Source organism: Sorex fumeus, unplaced genomic scaffold (assembly GCF_029834395.1).
Source record: "Sorex fumeus unplaced genomic scaffold, SorFum_2.1 ptg000051l, whole genome shotgun sequence".
Classification (NCBI taxonomy): Eukaryota; Metazoa; Chordata; class Mammalia; order Eulipotyphla; family Soricidae; genus Sorex; species Sorex fumeus.
This window is the reverse complement of record NW_026606108.1, coordinates 31,262,892-31,278,785: the sequence shown is the minus strand read 5'-3', so window position 1 is coordinate 31,278,785 and position 15,894 is coordinate 31,262,892. Positions and strand designations below refer to the sequence as shown.

At 43.5% G+C, this 15,894-nt stretch overlaps 1 protein-coding gene across 2 annotated transcripts in view; it reads right to left on the bottom strand.

Moving 5' to 3' along the window:
* Positions 1-15,540, bottom strand: part of CDC42SE2 (CDC42 small effector 2) — a 92,322-nt gene extending 76,782 nt beyond the window's left edge. For both annotated transcript variants that reach the window (XM_056124244.1, XM_056124245.1), the window contains exon 1: positions 15,375-15,540. The gene's annotated coding sequence lies outside the window, so the exon portion shown is untranslated. The remainder of the gene's footprint in view (positions 1-15,374) is intronic.
* Between the last annotated feature and the right edge of the window lie 354 nt (positions 15,541-15,894).

The following is a 15,894-nucleotide window of genomic DNA, read 5'->3' as shown; positions in this document are numbered from 1 at the left end:
GGAGCAATTCTTGTCTCCAGGTAACTACACATTCTACTGTCTACAATATCACTGTTTCTGCACACAACTTTCTTCCCTTTTTTTTTGTTTTTTGGTTTTTTTGTTTTTTGGGTCACACCCAGCGATGCACAGGGGTTACTCCTCGCTTTGCTGTCAGAAATTACTCCTGGTGGTATTCAGGGGACCATGAAGGATGCTGGGAATCAAACCCGGGTCGGCCATGTGCAAGGCACCCGCTGTGCTATCACTCCAGCCCTGCTCACAACTTTTTTTTTTTGGCAGGTTTTTAAAATATTTTTTTTGGAAGTTAACATATGAATAGGAAACGGAAAAAAGAAGCAAAGAACAGTCATCCACAATTACACGCAGTTATGTCTGACATGTCCTTCTAGGTCCTGTACCTACACAACTAATCATCCATTATGTTATTAAGATCATATGTGTATGTATCATGCCTCTTTATATACCATGAATATTTACCATTTTAAAATCCCAAAGCTATAGAGTATTTGGTAAACAAAAATACACAACACCAACTAGAAGGAAAAAATTTAATCCAGCCTTTCATGGCAATGAAAATTTCTTAAAAGACAAAAATGGCAGCAAGGCCTCTAGATAAAGATATTGGCATAGTTACAATTAAAATACTGCATCCCCCCCCAAAAAAATACTGCATTCCCTGTAAGGTTCAAGTGAAAATGAGAGAAATCAACCCAGTAACAAAGTATAAGCTTCTAAGAGAATTATTCACTCATTCTAGTAAAATGTTAGTGAGGAATCCTAGTGCTAATGAAGTACCGACACTCTGTTCCCGTACGCAGCCAAAGATGCATCAAACCAACCAGCAACATCCAATGTGACCAGAACAGCCCCTTCCCCTGCACGTCATTCTCCCCTGTGCTGCCAACCTCAGAAACAAGATCTGATGTTTTATTACTCAGAGATGGTTTAACAAGGTTATGTCCAAGAAGCTCCCTTTCTATCAGTTACAACAGGCATATACAAATTGGGTTAATTCACTAAGTTCTACTTTTTATCATACATTGTCACCTCAGGACACCTAAAAGCTTAGAAGCTGCAAAGTAATTAATGAACCTTGTCCACAATAAACAAAGGTATACGAATCTAGACCTACAGTTATAATCTAGACTGTCTTCTAGCTGAGCTACTATCAGAGTCCTTCCCTTCACCCTTCCTCTTCTTTCTTCACCATTTCAGTGACTTTATTGCTTTGTCCTGTCAAAGAAAACTTTCACTTTCCAATAAGATTCTTTCATTCTAAAGCAATAAAAGTAATGCATTTATGATGACAATATTTGCTGAAGTGACATTATAAATCACTATGTGTACTAAGAACTTATCTTTTTTCATATTAATCTACCCTTCTGTGAAAACACATGGATTTCTACATTAAAGATGGTTGTTTTTTACTGTTTGTGCATAGAACAAATTGAGTTAATAGAGAGAAAATGAACAACTTTGTAAACCATGGTGTTCATATAAAATGTAAGGGAAAAATTTACCTATTCCGTGTAAACTCCAAAATACATTAACACAGAATTGCTTTAAAAATGTTATCAATGACAGGTGAGACATGATTATTACCATAATGAGTTCCAAGTATAAAACAATTTGAGTTGAAAACATATGTAAATGATAATAGCCATTTTCTTATATTGTATTAAATGGTTTTAATTTTCTTATTTATATAGTTCAAAATCATATAGTAATAGCTAATTGGCCCTTACTGATTTATTTTTCTGATCTTTCTATTTGCCAGTTAATGTTCTGTTGAAATAGCAATATAAAGCAAATTTTATTACGTGCCAAAGGCAGCAGGTTGGAATTAAGAGGGATATATTGGATGTGACGTAATGAAGAAGGGGATATTGGTGGAGGGAAGGTCTCACTCGTGGTGTTGGAACACTAAATTCTTTTTTTTCCCCGTTGATCGTCGATTTGCTCGAGCGGGCCCAGTAACGTCTCCATTGGAGACTTTGTTGTTACTGTGTCTGGCATATCGAATACTCTCGGTAGCTTGCCAGGCTCTCCGAGAGGGGCGGAGGAATCGAACTCAGGTCGGCCATGTTGGCCGCGTGTAAGGCGAACGCCCTACCCGCTGTGCTATCGCTCCAGCCCCCCATTTTTTATAATTTTATTTTCTGAATCACCGTGAGAGCAGTTACAAAGCCTTCGGGTTTAAGTCTCGGTCATACAATGAAACACCCATACCTTCACCAGTGCCCATTCTCCACCACCAAAAACCCCAGTATACCCCCATCCTACACCCTCCCCCTACCTGTGGGGCAGATGATTTCCAAATCACTCTCTCTGTACTTTGATCACATTCAACATTTTGACACCACACCCACCATTGTTATTTGGGATGTTACCCCAACACTCAGATCTGCCAAAAAGGCAACAATAGAAAATTTGTTTTCTATTGCTACTCTTGAATAATATATGATGTCACGCGGTTGCAGTAGTGGCTGCACAATTTTGAAATTCTGAAATTTTAACAATTAAATCTGGAGAGATTTCCTGCCAAAACCTGCTAGGTTCCGAGATCTGTTCCTGAGTCTCTGGGATCATGGCCATTAAGCAGCTTGATCAGGAGCCAGAGAGGCCATTCCTGGGTGGTGACTCACAGTCTCGTTGGGGTGGGGAGGAAAGGGCTGGCTCCACCCCCATCCCATGAGGCCCCATGTGTCTCATCACTGCGGGCCCAAACCTGACTGTTCAATGGCTCTGGCAGATGGCGGCCACCGAACCACCAAGGGGGAGCAGGCCAAGGCACAAAACCCATTCCCACCTGGGGTGACCCAGAGCCAGTAATCTACTGCTTGGCCCAAAAGCCACTGGGTTTGGAGATTTGTTTCTGAGACCCTGGGATCATAGCCACTAAGTAGCTTGATCAGGAGCCAGAGAGGCTGTTCGTGGACGGCAACTCAGGGTCTCCTTGTGATGGGGAGGAAAGGGCCGGCTCACCCCCATCCCATGAGGCCCTGCGTGTCTCATCACTGCAGGCCCAAACCTCACTGTCCAATGGCCTCTGGAAGATGGTGGCCAGAAGGCTGCCAAGGGGGAACATGCAGAGGGACAGGACCCTTTCCCCACTGGGGTGGCCCAGCGACAGTAACCTACTGCACAGTCCAGACGCACTTCTGCCAAAAGCCGTTAGGTTTTGAGATTTGTTTCTGAGACTCTGCCATCACAGCCATTAAGCAGTTCTATCGGGAACCAGAGAGGCCATGCCTCCAATTATATAGCTGAGCCAGAGGTGGGTTGTGGGTGTGTCTTCCACATACCTAACTTTTGGCCATTTACTTTCTTGGTAAACTTTGCCACTAGGTTTTGGGGTCTGGCCAAAGGCACAGCAGCAATTGTGGGGTATCCAGAAGTCTGAAGGCACCATGAGGCTGCTGATGCACTTACCTCACAGGTACAGATTGACCTGCTGGCGGCACCATACCCCCGTGGAACACTAAATTCTTAAAACAATTGTGTAATGAACAACTTTGTAAATCATGGTGTTTTTATTTTTATTTTTTTAAATCATGGTGTTTTTAATAAAAATCTTTTCTTGAAAAAAAAGGAAATAACTTCATATTGCTACACAGAACCTAAGGAAAGGTTTAAAGTAAGAATTGGCCTGGTTAAAAAGGAGAGAGTAAGAAGGAAATTGTGTGCCACAGAGGGGGTGCCAACTGGGGTGGGGTGAGGATGGTGGAAGGGATACTGGGGACATTGGTGGTGGAGAAAGCACACTGGTGGAGGTATGGGTGTTCGATCATTGTATGACTGAAACTCAATCATGAAAGCTTCTTAACTATATTTCACTACGATTCAATTTAAAAATTTTTAATTAAAAAATTTTAAAAAAAGAAAAGAAGAAATGGCCTGAATTCAGGTGACCCACGACACTGGAATAAGTACTAAACTCTATCTCTCTTGCCCCCAGGAAAGGATCATTTTTCAATGGGTTAGTACACTGAGCAGGAAACCAACAACCTTAGAACCATATTTTTTGCATGCTTTGGGATAAAATTTAAAAATTAAGTATTCAGTTAAGCAATATGCTTGTTTGGGCATCACATGGCTGTGCTTAGGGCTTATTCCTGTGTCTGCTCGAAAGAATAACTCCTGGTACGAATTTGGTGTGTAAATGTAGGGGCAAAGGTCACTGTCAATGTCTAATAAAGACAACCTATAATGTACAAAACAAACACTTGCCAGTAGTCATTCAAAATTAGTTTAAATGGTATGAAACTTCTGAAGATTGTAATAGTGACATTAAGGCGCCTGTTCTGCATTCAGCCATCCTCTGTTATATACCGGGCACCACCAGAAGTCAAGAGTAAATCCAAAACACAGCCAGATGGGGTCCAAAGGGGGAAAAAAATTGTAATAGTCATAACTAATATAAAAATTGTTTTCAGACTCAGTTAACAGGGTTCCCTGAGCAATGCATGTGAAGACTCCCCAAATATTTTGTTTGGAAGAGAAATTTATTTAGAGAAATAAATGGTGGAGAGAAATAAATGGTAGAGAGAACATATTCAAGAGAACATGAGTTTCTCCAGAGAGGAATATTAAGAGTAGATATCTCAGGCTGAGATGCAGGCAAAAATCTCCAAGGTGAAAATGAGCCTAAAAAAATTTTTTAAGTCAGATTTTAATCTTATGATTTAAAAGAAAAAAATAACAAATCTGATTACAGATTACTGAAAAAGTATAAATATTTTAAAATAAAGTATCAGGCACATCCAAGTTTAAATTTGAGTATTACAAAAACTGTAGATTTATATACAAACACTTATATGTCAACACTTCTAACGATTATGAATTGATGAACCAGCCAACAGGAAATTATACCTATAGTTTGGGGTGGGGCAGGGGGAGGGCAGATAAAAGAAATGGTGATTTCTCAAAATAAAAACCTCAAAGTGCACCTATCATTAATTTTTATTATATTCATTTCCCACCTAATACCTGTTACTTGCTATTTTAAAACTACATCTAAATATATTCAAGTATCTTTCACTTGAGCATATTTATATACACATTATTTGTCAATAGAGTAGTATATGTTAATGCAGCTAGCTACCAGCTTACCAGAGAAATATAATATACTTACACACATCTCCTTTTTGACAGGGAGTCAACAGTGCGGTGCTGAAAGGACGACACATCCTAATACTTTTTTATATACTGAATTTTCCTCCCTAAAACTGTGAGACGTCTGCTGAGTCCCCATAAATAATAATAAGGCATGCTAATTCAGATAAACTATGTTCTTAATAATACCTAGCAAAATTAATAGCTCTTCTACAATAAAAGCAATTCAGTAATAGGAAAGCATTTAAGTTTTGGCTCCCAATCTTATTTGAGACCAAATCCCAAATAAAAAATGGTACAATAAAGTCCAACTTAAAGTATCACCAACAATCACCATGTTAATCACCAACACTCAGAATTCAAGAGACAAAACCTATAAAGAAATATGGGGCATGCCAAAAATAGGGAATTATTTTTTAGGTGCTATTACCCTACTTCCAAATCAGGTTTTCCATTAGTCCACTGGCCTTACATCTCTCTATTATCCTACCTCTTCCATCCCTCAGTAATTTCTGCACTATTTTCATTTTTCATACACAAGAATGTATTTGAATCTTCCTTTCTTGTATCTAAATATGCTCTTATTTATTAGAGGGTTACAGGGTTTTAAATGAAATTACAAAAACACACATATAAGCTGTTTACCAGGCTTGAATTTAAAATGGCAATTCACCGAGCAAATGTGCGGAACTACCCACCTCCATATGCCACTAACTTATGGATACTAGGGATCCTGCAGAGAATAAAACAAAACTTTCCAGGGCTGGAGCACTAGCACAGCAGGTAGGGTATTTGCCTTGCATGTGGCCGACCCAGGTTCAATTTCCAGCATCCCATATGGTCCCCTAAGCACCACCAGGAGTAATTCCTGAGTGCATGAGCCAGGAGTAAACCCTGTGCATTGCCAGGTGTGACCCAAAAAGCAAAAAAACAAAAACAAAAACAAAACTCTTTCTTTAAGGATGCTAAAACAAGGTAGGCTGGGACTTCTGACAAGACAGCTCAAGTAGCAGAGCACAAGTCTACCATGTACAAGGCTGTAACTTCAATGCCCAGCACACCACTACCCTCAGCAACACAGGAGAGGGATGAAGAAAGAAAACTGGGCTTGGAAGGACCAAGAAACTTCATGAGGACCTACTGTCTGAATAGAAGTAAACTAACTATGGTAGACATGCCATAAGAGAGGAGGGAGGCTTTAATGATAGAGAATCATAAAGAACCATGTAGGTACAATTAAAATACTGGCTCTTATTCTCAATTAAAAAAAAATAACAGTGAAGGGAGCATAGAAGCAAGCTAATGGGACTTTCATTTCAAAAAGATTTTGAAATTTCAAATACAACCTGATTGCTATATGGGGTTTATATTTGAAAAGAGCAGAAAACAGCATGGAGATCGGAAGAAAAAAAAAAAAAGACTGCAGGGGTCAGAGGAATAGCACTGCAAGCAGGGTGCTTTGCCTTGCATTCAACCAACCTGGGTTCAATCTCTGGCACTGCAGATGTTTCCCCAAGCCCAACAGTTATTAGCCCTAAACACAGCGCCAGGAGTAAGCCCCGAGCACCACTAGTTGTGGCCCAAAAATTTAAAAACGACAAGAAAATAAAAAGAAAGAAAGACTACTAAAATAACACAGGGTAGGAGTGATGTTTGCTGGAATGGCAGCAGTTGAACACAGCACACTGATTCCACTATTCTTAGAATGGGCACTGGTGGAGGGATGGGTATTCGATCAGTGTATAACTGAAACCCAAGCATAAAAATTTGTAAGTCTACAACTGTACCTCATGGTGTTTCACTAATAAAAATTAAAAAAGAAAAATGAAAAAAAATTCCATTATTCTTAAGAGAAACTGGTTCTTTAGATCATTTGGGTTGGGTTTTGCTATGTCTGGGATCAAACCCGTCACACCTGGCAAGCCAAATACTCTACTTCTAAGCTAGATCCTCCAGCCCTCATTTTTTTTTTTTTTTTTAGCTTTTTGGGTCACATCCAGCAATGCTCTGGGATCACTTCTAGTTCTGCACTCAGGAAATACTTCTGGCGGTATTCAGGGCACCATATAGGATGCAGGGGATCGAACCCAGATCTGCCGCACACAAGGCAAATGCCCCACCGCTGTACTATTGCTCCAGCCCCAGCCTCCAGCCCTCTTAAAACAGATAAAGGAACCGCTTTTCTGGTACATTATTTGATTGAGATGTGGGAATGTGGAAGGAGAGGAAGAGGAGACATGCTTGACCGGTTTCGGGCAGAGCAAAGGCAACAGATGATTAGAATGTTAATAAAATAAGGAAGACTAGAGACAATCACTGGGATGGGGAGGGGAGGAGGGAGATGAGTTAAGTTTAGACATGTTGAATTTAGAGTGTCTAATTGGAAATATTGACAAGACAGTTGGGTATACAAGTCTGGAGGTTCGCAAAGAGATTCAGACTAAAGATAACATTTTAAGTTTGAAATACATGAAAATTCTAGCTAGAGGACAGGATGAGATCATAAGAGACTACATATAAATATAGAAGAGATCTAAACATAGAGTTCTGGAAGACTGCCTTGTTTTTTTAGGAGTTGGAGCAATGAACTGCAACCAGCAAAAGAATCAAAATAAGCAGAGTGTCCCAGAAGCAAAGAGAGAAATGCTTCAAAGAGAAATGTATCAACCACGACAAATTCAGCTGCTGCTACATCCAATGAGACTGGGACTGAGAAAGAAATGATGAGGGAATCTGTCACCAACGAGGTCAGTGGAAGTCCCAACAAGAACAGTTACCGAAGAATGAAAGGGAAAAGAACCTGATTGTAGTGAATCCAAAAGAGAGCAAGCCGGTGTACTGGAAACCACGAGTAAACTTTTTTTGGAAAGAAGCAGCTGAAGATGTAGTGTCGGAGGAAGGTTGTTTGAAAGATGGGAAGTGTTCTAGCATAACCATATGCTGATAGGAATAACTAGTGGAAACTGATGACCACAGTTCATTGGCAGGCAGGAGACAAACCAGTGTTTTCCAAAGCAGGCAAGACCACTCCCCTGGAGAGGAGAGGAAGATGCTGGGGGAAAAAAAATCAAGGGGAAGGAGAGGTTCACTTTTGTTTGTCTGCTTAAAGGAAGGTTTGAGGAAAGGGAAGTTGGTGAGGGGGAGTTGTTTTTGTTTTTTGAAAACCAGGTAAGTAAACAAATCAGGCCACCGTGAGTTTGGGAAACTCTTAAGACAAGCACTGAAGCAATGCTCTCAGTAGAAAAAGGGAAAAGAACCAAGAGCATGACTGGGGGCAATTCATGGCATAATAAGAAATGCAGAGTATACAGATGCCTAAATTTTTGGATTGCTTTTATTTTTAACATACAGAAAATAAGGTCATCAACTAAAAAGTGAATAGGACTGTAGAAACAATGGTCAGGAGGAGTGGTCTGCGTTGGAAGCCGACCTCTAATGCTAAAGGAGAAGGCAGTTGGGATAGAAAAGGGACCACCATGACAAAGATAGCTGGAAATGACCACACTGGGTACGAACTGTGTGCTGAAAACAGGTAAAAGAACAAACATGATGACCTCTCAGTATCTGTATTGCACACGTAACACCCCAAAGGGAAGATAGACAAACAAAGAGAAAAAACACTGCCTGCCACAGAGACAGGCTGGGGGGAAGGAGGGTGGCTGGAGGGAAACTGAGGACATTGGTGGTAGGAAATGTACACTGGTGGAGGGATGGGTGTTGGAACACTATATGGCTGAAGCCTGGCCATGAACAGCTTTGTAACTCTGTATCTCACAGTGACTCAAAAAATAAATGTTTTTAGAAAATTTAAGTGAACAGGAGAAAGAAAATGTTATAAATCTGAGGAGGTATGAAATAGTCAGGAAGTGAGGGATTCAACCATAGAAATAAACTAAGATTATAGGGATATGGGTAGCATAAAGGGCTATCCGGTGACCAACTGTCATTAATTTCCAGAGAAACCAGGCCAGCAGGGGTATATTTTCCTCAATGCATACTCACCTGCCAGCAGAGGCTAGACTAGCTAGGAGGCAGGGGAGAGGAGCATGGTACCATGAGACAATAATAAAAGGAAGAGACCTGAGGTTAACTATAAAAGGAAGAGGTTATAAAAATGGACCATGGGGGCTGGAGCGATAGCACAGCAGGGAGGGTGTTTGCCTTATATGCGGTTGGACCCGGGTTCGATTCCCAGCATCCCATATGGTCCCCCGAGCACCACCAAGAGTAATGCCTGAGTGCATGAGCCAGGAGTAACCCCTGTGCTATGTCGCATGTGACTCCCCCACAAAAAAAAGGAAAAAAAAGTGGACCTTGGATTCAAGGCAGGATAATCCAGTGAGGACATGGAGGGGAGAAGAAAAAACAGTACAGTCAAACAAAAGAGCTACAATGAAGGTAGGTCCCAGACACAAAAGTACTCTTCAAGTGGGGTTTCCTGACAGCAGCTGGAAATACAGGATGCTGAGGGCCAGGTGAAATGTTCAAAGCTGCATTATAGGAGGGCTGTGGAGATAGTAGAGGGATCAGGGAAAATGCTCACCCTGATTCAATCTCTGATAATTCACCGTCTGCCAGGATCTCTGGGTGTAGTTCTAGGGTGACCAAGCATCAACTGCATCCTCAAATATGTCTTCAAGCACATCCTCAAGCCCAGCACTACATTGCCAGCCCAGCTAAGTGACCTCTGAGCACCACTTGGGAGACCCACAAAAACAAAGGAACAGAAAAATTGTGCTGTATGAAATAACCTTAGTAAGTCTAGACATAACTGTATGAAATAAGGTATAGAACTATCTTGAACATTACAGCAAAACCACTCCCTATACCAAGTGAGCCTTTACAAGAGGGAAACTGAAAGGAAATTGAACAGGAGCAGAATTACATTATAGGAATTGTGGCTAAAAGTTCCCAGGCATGAAATTCCCAAGAAAACCATTTCCAGCATTCCTGGAGTCAGCTTTAAACAATCTGCCCAACTGAGAAGGTACCAAAGCCAAGTCACTTAGTAAAAGTCACATTAAAACCAGACCTTTTCCCCTAAACCTCTTTCCCTACTAAGATAACTCTGGATAAATGGGAATAACATAGGGAAGAGAAATCGACACAATGCAGAGAAGCCTGCCCAGACTTCTCCAACGCAAGTTTCTCATGTGAAAACAGTTCTAAGCTTGTATAAGGGCCTAAACGTGGATTAAACAAAACTGCATGTTCTGAAACTTCCTAATGATTGGGCAAGACCAGAGGAGGAGGTATTTCCCATCAGTTTAATTAAAATTCAGAAAAGCAGGAAAAGATAACCTACAGTGAAGTTTAGGGAAAGTCTGAAGGTAGAAAGTTGTTTTCAGCTGTAAGCTTATGAGTCCCACCCACTGAATATACCAGCCATTCCACAAATACATACAATACTAAATTTAAAAAAAATTACTACATTTACTACATGAAAATGCAGCACCCGGAGAGAAAACTCAAGTAGCAGAGCACATTCCTTGCATGTATGAAATCCTGCAGCTAATCCCTGTGCCCTAGAGCACCACCCTGGGAATGGCCTTCAATGCTACCAGCCTACAACAGGCCTAACTTTGTCAGAAGTGTAACCTTATACACAAATATATATATATATATATATATTCACAACTATAAACATAAATTTCCAAGTGGGTAAACCACACAAAATGTATCAGCACTCATCATTTAGTAATCAAAGATACTTAAATTGAATGTGGAGTTAGTTATCTAGTTTTTTTTTTTTTTTTGGCTTTTTGGGTCACACCCGACAATGCACAGGAGTTACTCCTGGTTCATGCACTCAGGAATTACTCCTGGCGGTGCTCGGGGGACCATATGGGATGCTGGGAATCGAACCTAGGTCGGCTGCTTGCAAGGCAAATGCCGTACCCGCTGTGCTATTGCTCCAGCCCCAGTTATCTAGTATTTTAACAGGGAAAAGGATGATTTGCTTTATGATAATCTACTATATACTAAAATTTTATTAAAGTACACTTACAGGCATTCTACAGTGTAAAAACAAAGATAATTTGTAACCAAGTCTTTTAGCTTTCAGTCAAGAAATTCTTCTTGGACTGGATTGGATTGGATTGGATTTAGCTAAATCCTCCTCCCTCCATTATTTGCTAGTTTTATAAAAACGTTCAAATATGCTTAGGCTTTGAACTTTAGTAGAAGAATGCATAAAGTTAATTATTAATAGGCTAAATTCCAAGAATAACAACCTGGTTTTTCCAGGTAGTACTTAAAAAAAAATTTAGAATACTCTCACCTATACTATTTAAGGATAAACACATTTCACTAAGTTCCTTTCAAATAAGCATTAAAAATCCCGTAATGTCCCTCTCAGAGACAGATCTAAAATGGTACTACATTCAATAAAATGGCAAAATAATTCATGAGCACTGATTAGAAAAAAAATGTAAAATATTTTAAAAATATATTCATTTAAGTTATAGGGGGGAATCTTTTGGGGCTAAAGAGAAAGCTCAACAGGCTAGAACACATAATCTGCATGCACAAGGCCCAGGTTCAATCCCCAGCACTACGTGGTCCTCTCTGAGCACCACCAGAAACGATTCTCAAGCACTGGCCCATGAACATATGTGCCTCCCAACAATCTCTAAAAGTTGAATTAATCTCATTAAGCCTTAACAAAATATCCCAGCCTTACCCTAAAGCAGATGTGAAACCTAAATAGGTTCATGATCAAAACTGAGACACAAGAAATATATCAGAAATATATCAGGAGGTTGGAGACATAGCTCAGTGGTACAGCACTAAACTTCCTGGGAATCTAACCCAGAACTTAGATTAGCCATAGGTTAGATTCCCAGCAACACACATACACAGAAAAAATTAATATGAAGAACCAGGAAGATAGTATAGCAGTTAAGGCACTTGCCTTGCATGCAGCCACCCTAGGTTCAATCCCCAGCATCCCATGGGGTCACCTGAGCCATCCAGGAGTGATCCCTGAGGACAGAACCAGAAGTGAGCCCTAAACACTACTAGGTGTGCTGCCCCCATCGCCCCACCCCCCCCCCCAAAAAAAGGGAAATGTAAAAAATTAGTCATAAACAATTCTGGGGGGACTGGAGCGATAGCACAGTAGGTAGGGTGTTTGCCTTGCACAAGACCGACCCAGGTTCGATTCCCAGCATCTGATATGGTCCCCTGAGCACCACCAGGAGTAATTCCGGAGTGCAGAGACAGGAGTAACCCCTGTGCATCGCCAGTGTGACCTTAAAAAAGAAAAAAAAAATCTGGGGGAAAAAAATCTAACTTTTTCTAGGGGTCTCTTAAGTAGGGCTCAGGGGCCCAAGGGCAGCTATGGGGTCTATGTGGTACAGCTCAGCCCTCCCGGGACTCAGGGAATCACCAGGGACACAGCTAGTTGTGGGGAGAGAGACGGGGATCAGGAAGACAGTGACCATGATAGACATGTGGAGTCAGGGATTGAGCTCAGGGCCTCTGAATGTAAGGCATGCAGTTCAGCCTTCTGAGCTATCTCCCACCCACTAGAAATGCTTTCCACACATGCTAATAATCTCTCAATCTTCTATACAGGCAAAAATGGACACAGCTGCTACATGTCTTATCAGCATCATTCTTAATTACCTTAGTAATTATATCTGACAAAGGAAATGCTTTATAAATCATTCTAAAGGATGTCTCACACACAAAAAAAAGCATGAACAATACCAACGAATACATATACCAGAATTTAAAAAGCAACAATACTTTAATATTCCAACAATTATAAAATGAGATAATCTTAGAATTTAGCCTCAAAACATTAAAACCTATTCCAGAAGAGGGAAAACGCTTTAAAAACATTTGCAGTAACTAGAGTGCATTTTATGTAAATGAAAGTGTTGTGGGTTTAACTACTTGAAAATTTTCTTTTAACATCTCAGTATTGATTGCCAAGATCTCTGAAGTTCTTATCCAAATAAAATATGCCAAGCATTTCTTATTCAAGATATCACAGCTAGCCTGCATTGTTTTTTATTATCAATGCTGTCCTTTAGGCTTCTCCCTGACACAAGACTATTAGGAGTACTTGCCAATTAACTCCTCTCACAAAACGCTGACATGTGACGAAAATCCATTAGAACTTTCTATTGCTAAAATCTGAGGAATTACTCTCCTATTTCTAGGAATAACCATAAAAAGCAAATAACCAGTAGGCCTAAAATCTGAAGATTCTTACACATATTTAATAATGTGTATGGCGCTATGATTATACCAGTAAGACAAAAGGGTTCATCTAAATTCAAAAGTTATCAAACTACATAATTGTATAACAATCAAGATACCAAATAAAGTAAAGCACTGTTTTTACTTTATGTAAATAGAATAAAAAAAATAGGCAGTGCAATCTTATTTTTGTAAAAAAAAATGCCTTATTTAAAAACACTTCTTATAGGAAAAAAAGTTCACTGTTCCTCTTGCAGATTTTTTTTTTAACTAGAAAAATGCTGAATGGCAAAGATCACTTAGAGAAAACAGAAACATCAAAATCATCAGTATGGAAGTCAAAATAAAAATACTGGTTGGATAAGCCCTCTTTCGACCTTCATTTTAAAATGTCGCTTATTAAACTGACAATATGAAAATGTAACCCAATAATCTGAGCATCATAAAGTTGCTTATTAACCTGGAAACAGGCTGTGATGGAGCTGGACTTCCGGGTGCTCGCCGGGCTCTCCCAGCATTAAGCTGACACTGGTCAGCACAGAACTTCACGCTCAAATAGTTTTGGGTCTTAATCGCCCCCTAGAAACTCAGCACCAAGCACTGGTCCCACTCGTATCTGAGGCTTAATGAATATCTGGTGAGATTTAATTCCACTAACATAATCGCAGCTGTCTTTCACCCTCTAACTTTTTAGCCTTCTTCCCTTTCTGGTAAGCAACTCAAGTACCGAAGTCCCTTAGAGGCACCTAACATTTCCCCCCACTATGAAATAAATAGAAAGCTGGGTGTCGAACGAATAAAATACAAACCACGCAGGTCTTCTTTATTTTCTCCGTTCTTCTCTGAAAGCAGGCTAAAAAAGAAACAAGGTTTCTTCGGAAGAAAACGTCCACCAACTTTGTTATATTGTATCACTGCACATTTCGAACACACTTTCTATATTGCTCATATCGCTAACAACTTATTCCACCCCCCCCCCCGCACACACACACCCACCCACCGACAGTAAGTGTATGTTGGCCCGGAACACGCAGGGAGCACGTAAACAAGAACACGACAAGCGTCTCGCCAACGACGCTGCCCTCCAAACCGAGCGGAGCTAGACGTGAGATAGGCCTTGCTTACTACCACCGCCCCCTGGCCTGGACCCTAGTCGGGGGATTCCGGCCGACCGTCCAATGGTTTACTGAGCAGCTACTACACGCCCAGGCCCTTGGAACACAACAGCTGAAGTTTGCTCAACGCAGCATCACCAACCCCGGGCCCGCTGCCCATGCTATGGTTTTAAATCGCCGCCTCCGCGGGCGAAATCGCACCGGAGTCGCACCTACAGCAGCTCCGGGGGTCGGTGCGTCCGTCCAGGTAGCTCCCCAAAGCTTAGGACTGCGGCACCGGCGCGCCGCTACCCACCACCAGGCCCGTTACCGACCATCATCGCCGCGCGAGCCAGGCGGAGCAGGGGTGAAACAACCTGTAAGAGTGGACCCGCTCCCGCCCGCCCCGGAGGAGGTCGGGGCTTTCCCTCCGGGGCCCCCCAAAGGCACGGCGGCAGGACCCCGCGGCACGAACCGAACGGCCGGGCGCCCGCGGCGGCCAGAGTCCAGGTCCGGGGCTCCCCGCCCCTCGGAAACCCTCACCTGAAGGCCTCGGACCCTCGCCGCGCGCCCCCCACGCACATGCACACGCATACGCACACGCACACACCCCACTCCCGATTTGCAGTCCTGCAAAGTTGGGGGTCGAAGGGGAAGAGGTGGAGGGTCTTCCTCTCCCATTTTACACCAGGCGGGCGGTTGGCTCTCTCAGCCGCGCGTCCGTCCCGAGTTTCAAACCGTTTCTCCGAGGCCGTGCATGGAGGGGAGGAAAGCCCGGGCAGGGGGGCCCGCCGGGAGACCTCCGCCAGACCTGGGGGGCCGGAGCCCCAGGCTCAGCCCACTCCCCGCAGCGCGCCGCGCCGCCAGGGCCGGGCCGCGCTCGCCCCGGAGCCCTCGCCGCGGCGGAGGGTCGCGGCGGAGGGTCCCCGGCGCTGCAGGCGCGGCACTCACCGTCGCCTTTGTCTCGGCCGCCCGCGCCCGCTCGGGCTCCGGCTCCGGCTCCGGCCGCCGCCGCCGCCTCCGCTGCTGCTGCTGCTGCTGCTGCTCCCCGCGCCGGCTCCGCGGCTCCTGCCGGCCCCACGCCCGCAGCTGCGCTCCCCGGCGCGTTCGCCGCTTCCTGGCCCCGCCCTCCGCGGCCGGGCTCGCGCGCGGGCGGGGCGGGGCGACGGGGCGGCGCGCGCGCCCAGGGCCGGGGGGCGGAGCCGACCGCGCCGGAAGCTGGCGAACTGGCGGCGGGCGGGCGAGCGGGCGACCGCCTCCCCGGGCCCGCGGGGGTCGGCCCGCGGCTCGCGCGCCTCTCCCCGCCCCCCACCCCCGACGGCGCGGAGCGGGCGGCGCCTGCGCTGGAAGCGGGGCCGCGGGCGCGCGCGAGGGTCGCTCCGCGCCGTCGGCGGCAGTTGAGCGATGCTGGGAAGATCCTGCGTTTTTCAACGTCCAGGAATCCTTGCGTCTGTCGCTGGCCGGCAGATCC